The sequence below is a fragment of the Asparagus officinalis genome, chromosome 8 (assembly GCF_001876935.1).
Source record: "Asparagus officinalis chromosome 8, Aspof.V1, whole genome shotgun sequence".
Lineage (NCBI taxonomy): Eukaryota > Viridiplantae > Streptophyta > Magnoliopsida > Asparagales > Asparagaceae > Asparagus > Asparagus officinalis.
The window spans coordinates 67,925,200-67,931,199 of record NC_033801.1 but is presented as its reverse complement, the minus strand read 5'-3'; positions in this window follow the sequence as shown (position 1 = coordinate 67,931,199).

Genomic DNA, 6,000 nt, shown 5'->3' with positions numbered 1-6,000 from the left:
TTATTATAACATTTATTAAATAATAACAATAGTTTTTAATATCATATGACTTTATTTATACTATTATTAATAATTATAATTATGTATAATAATTTATTAAATAATTATTATTACTATTTTTTATAATTAATAATAATTTATAATAAAATATAACATATTTTCTAAATCTTATTTTTATTATAAATTATTAATATATTCTAGTGAATGATCAAATATTTAAGAAAATGAAAAGGTGCATTGTTAATAAGAGGTTATGAATTATTAGTTATATAAATAATGGTATAATTATAAATTATCAAAAATTAAGAGGGTAAAAAAATTAAAAGTTTTGAGCAATTTCTTTAGAGAAAATTGTGTTAAGGCCCCAATATTTAATAAGCCTATGTGACTAGGCACTATGTATTTTGGGTCTTGTGTTTCAGCCCCAAACACTAGCTGTATTTATGTCAAGGCCCCAATATGACCGTCATGTGAGAAGTTAGAGAAAAAACCCAGATAAAATTACAAACCAACCCTTATGATGGGACTAATTGGTAACTATGCCCATCCCCCTTTCAAGTACTCCTCCACCCCCTCTCTTCTACTATTAACAGGAACCCAAAATACCCAAATTCTATTTCTCCCTTCTCGAATTTCAACTTAGGGTTAGGTTTTGCGCCATGAAAATGTTGTTTAAGGGAGCCTCTATTCATGATTTTGAAGTTGTTCATCACGATGGACGGCAGCATCAAATTGTCAGTAGCTGTGAAAGACGGTCTAAACAAAAAAATGAAGCAAAATCTTCATCCTCAGTCACACTTCGTGACCGAAGTGGTGATGACATGACTTCCTCGAGTGATGATGGTTGTGCCTCTTCTAGTGACAGTGAATATCATCAATTATCTAGGAATGGAAGCACGGAGGAAACATCGTAAGCGCCTTTGTGATCATGCAAAGGAGACAGCTACGAGGGGAGGAAGTGTCGAAGGCCCTTTTGGTTATGCAAAGGGCTGAAGTACGAGGTCGAGGCAATAAAAGAAGAGCAGCAGGGGATGGTTCCAACCCTAGAAAGAAGTAAGTGTTAGGTTTTTTTAATTAAAGAAATTAACCCGAGTTTAATCAAATATATAATACGTAATTGAAATAGCTAATAACTAATTTTCATGTTATCTAAACTGAGGTTCATGTTAAGTTTAATCCAATATATGAGAAAAACCATGAGTTTCATGTTAACTAAACTGAGTTTTATGTTAACTAAAATGAATTTCATAATAATTAAATTGATTTTCATGTTAACTAAATTGAATCGATCTTTCAGAAAGATCCCATCCAAAAATATAAGTGGCCGACATCCATGCAAAAAATCATTTATGCAAGCGGCATAGCAAATGAATAATCTTGTAAACCTCTCCTCACTTTGTTCAACATGAATATAGCTACCTGGATTTATCTCCTTAACTTTTGTCTTCAAGATGAATATAGCTACTTGGATTTGTCTCCTTAACTTTGTCTACATACCTACAATTTGGAATAATTAAAAAGAAATGTTAAAGTTAACAAGAACCAAATTAGACTTAACAGCTTTTAAATCACAATTAACAGGAAAATACTTTAACTAATTAACAAGAAATAGTTTAGACTTAACATCAAACTTTTTGCATTTAATATGAAATAATTTGACTTAGCATGCAATTACTTATACTCCACATGAAATTAATTGAAACAACTCATATGTAAATGCTTTTGCACATCAATAGAGTACATATTATCTTTTTATCACCGTAATTGATCATAGACCTCATAAGCATCACTATATAATTGTTCTTGTGCTCTTTTTTTACCCCACCATATCTTACCATACTCGACCATTCATCCATACTGACTTAGAAACTCTTTTTGCACATCAATAGGGCGTATGTCCGGCTGGACCTTCAACATAGGTTCTAATTGGGTCACAATAAATTTTCGGGAGACCCTTGAGTGACCGACATTGTTACCATGCTGCCCACAAGTGTGATTGTTCACAAATTTTTTTTATAGAAAGTCGAGTTTCATTTCTAGGTGGAGAGGCAAATAACATCCACATGCAACTTTTAGTTTTCTTAAAACGGCAATAAACTCGAATACGCTTTGGTTCGTTCTTTTCAAATCCATACTCAAACTTTTTGGTCATTGAATAGTAGAGCAAAGCTAATCTTAATTCTTTCACACTGTCAAATAATTGTCCATCTTCAATTAAAGCAGTGTGTCACCAAACAAGAATCATCTATGAATTACTAATCATATCACCAATCATTATAACATTGTCCATAGAAGGGTTATTATTGGAAATCCTATCTGAAATACAAGTTGACGTCGACAGACCACAATCTTTACTCTTTGAGTTCAAAGTGGGGGCAACGCTGCAAATGTTTAGAAAATAATCAGAACACAAAATCAATAACAAATAATAAAAACTAGACAAATAATAAAAGCTAAAAAAGACTTAGCATCGAACCAATATGAGTTAACAAACGAAACTTAACATTCAATAGATTAGACATGAAATTCTCTTATTAGAACTAACGTTCAACAGATTAGATTTAACATTATTTTTATTACAATTAACATTCTTTTCATTAGACTAAAACATCTTCAAGTTACACTTAATATTCAACTAATTAGACTTAATATTGAACTCTCTAGACTTAACATTCAACCAATTAGAACTAACATAATACATATTAGACTTAACATACAATGCTTTGGACTTAACAACGCTTTGGACTTAACATGTAACTACTTGCAGTTAACATACTATTATTTAGACTTAACATACAACTCTTTAGATTTAATATGTAATGATTTACAGTTAACATACTATAAATTTGATTTAGCATACAACGGTTTAGACTTAACATGTACCGACTTGCAGTTAACATATAACAAATTAGACTTAACATATAATTCATTATACTTAACATTTTACCTTTAGACTTATTATTCAACCCAATAGACTTAACATACAAGCCATTAGACTTAACTTCTAACTCATTAGACTTAACATCATAAATATTAAACTTAACATAAAAAATTATCAAACAGAAATCACACTTAGTTGATATTTCTTTAAATTTTTATCTTTCCACGATATTCAAACAAAAATTATAAATTACTTTTGAAAAAGATCGATAATTTATATGTCTTATGGAATTTGCTCGTTATTATGGAAAGTCGAATCCTCTATTTTTTTAAAAAAAAAACTTTCATGTGAATCTCTTTACACCCCATATTACGGCTATGCTCTACCATAAGTGACAGATCATCTTCATTCTCAATAGCAAAACTGATGTTGCCATTATGTTTCACCATTGTATGCCAGCGATAAAGAATTGTATGGAAGTTTTAACCTCTCAGACTGTAGGCTGTCAAAAAATCACAATAGATAGCTGATCCCCATCAAAACACCGATGATAGAAGTTACAATCTGACGACTTTCAGAAGGTTACAATTTGAAGACTTTCACGTAGACTGATGAAGGTTACAATCTGATGACCTTCACAACAACTGATGAAAGCTCTAATTCAACAGCCTTCACAATCAACATCGGGAGTTACAAATTAATGACTCTCATATTATCAAGAGCTAAATGTAAGGATTACAATCTGACGATCCTCACAAAAGTTCAAAAAAAAAATTATAATTGACAATCTCTTCAACGCGAAGGTCGCGTTTGACCATTTCAAATCATTGAAACGGTCCTCCACTTAATAGGGCAACTAACCTCATTATAGAGCTAATTAAGGGGGGTAGTTATACCCATTAAACTCCTACAAATAGGTGGTTTTCACAGAAAAATAGAGCTGGTGGTAGAGGGCTAGACGAAATTAAAAGAAAGGGAGAACAAGAGAGGAGAAGAAAGGTCAGATTTGCGCAGTTGTGATCGGCGTGACGATCGGACCCTCATCCGTGGTCCGATCGATGTGAAATTTGGAGAGTAGCTTCTACACTCGTCTTTCCTAATTCGGAACGGTGGAGATTTCTTTCTATCGGTTAGATTTGGAGATATGAAGGTTTTACCGAAGCTGGTCGTTCCAGGAGTGCAGAGAAAAGTCAGATTTGCGCAGTTGTGATCGGCGTGACGATCGGACCCTCATCCGTGGTCCGATCGATGTGAAATTTGTAGAGTGGCTACTACACTTATTGTTCCTAATTATGAACGGTGGAAATTGCTTTCTATCGGTTAGATTTGGAGATATAGAGGTTTTACCGAACCTATAAAGGACTGGCGGAGCTTTTTTGAGATCGGCCGAAGAGAGAAAGAGATCAGCTAATCTTTTGAAATGATTGAACTTGCTTTGTTATCATCAACTCTTTTTAGAGTTTCCCTAACTCAATCAGAGTTTTAAAACTTTTTTAGCAAGTTCTTCTGATCAACAATTGATCAGTCATTCTTGGCTAAAAGGATTTTTAATCCTTTCTGAAATTAACTCTTTCAAAAGAGTTTCTTAACTCGGCTAGAGTTTCAAACTTATTCAAACAAGTTCTCTTCAATATCCTACAGGACTGGAATTTTTGGGAGAGATCAAACCACCAAAGGTTGATCGGTTTCTAACAGTAAAACCGCATAAGATTAAGGTGAGCTGGCATCAAAACCGCCTAAGGTCAACAAATCTCAACAGTTCAACAACACGAAGGAGGAGATCTTTTGAAGATCAAGGAACTGATCAACGATCAGTTAATCAAATCCCAAAGGATCCTTTCATCAACGGCATCATCCACTTGGCAATTAACCGAATCTTCGGTTCCAACAACGTTTTTACAGAGTTTCAACTCGCTCTGAGTTTTGAAACTCATTTAAGAGTTCGTGATTAAGTTTGTAACCCAAATTAATCACATCAAACCAGATATTCAGTTTTCAACAACTCTTGTCAGAGTTTTCAACTCGTTCTGAGTTCTTTGCACTCATCAAGAGTTCTAAACCGAAGTCATCAAGCAATTCAATCGGTTTTGTGAGATAGAACGGTCGGATCGTCAACGGAGAGCAAGTTCGATACAAGCATTCGAAGGAGGCACTCCACCGCTACCAAGAAGAACCCAGTTTTAAACAAATTAGAGAATTAAATTCATTCTCTTCTCTTTTGTAATCGGAATCCAAATTGTAATTGATTTTGAGAGGAATACAAGTCAAATTTTCTTTCATTGTCTTTTTACTGCAAATTTCCAACAAACAAAAGATGGCGACTCCGCTGGGGAGTAGCTTCTCTGACGAAGAAGTGGTGGCGCAATCCGACGTCCACCTTACTGGAACCACTGTCGAAACTCTTGTCGTAGAGTTCGACCAAGCCAAGTATGAGGAGGCCCTCTCCTCTGGGTCGCTTAGCCCTAAAGCTAGGCGTGATACCCACAGGACCTCTAAGGAGGTCATCACTACTGCTGAGATGCCAAAGAAAGCCCTCTCCTTTGGTCAAGACCTTAAACTCGTTCTGCGAGTGGAAGACTCCTCCCCCGTATCACTACGGCACATAATAGGTCAAAAGAGACCTATGTCAGAGGAAAACCCGACCAACGCCGACGATGCTGCGGCCAAGGCCTTGAAACAGGCCAAGAAAAATGCTGCTCGACAAAGGAGAAGATCATTACGACGAGCATAATTGCGGAATAGCCGAGCTACTGCCCAACGCAAAGACTGCGTTTCTGAGCCTTTGACCGAACTGTGCATTTCTGCTCAAGAACGCACACTTCGTGGCAATGAACCTGACTATGAACCTCGGGTTATCCAACTCAAACGCGACCCTCAGTGGCGCGTTGTTCAACATAGACGCACACCTCAAGAGTGCGTCCCAAAACGTGGCCTCCAAAAGCACGTTCAATCATTCAAACGCACGTCGTGCGTTCAGTCAGAACAAGACCCTCAAGGGTCTGTTCAAACAACCAAACGCACACCACAAGGGTGCGTTCATCCAAAACAGGACCTCCAGGGGTCTGTTCAATCATCTAAATGCACACCACAGGAGTGCGTTCAATCAAAACCCGACCCTC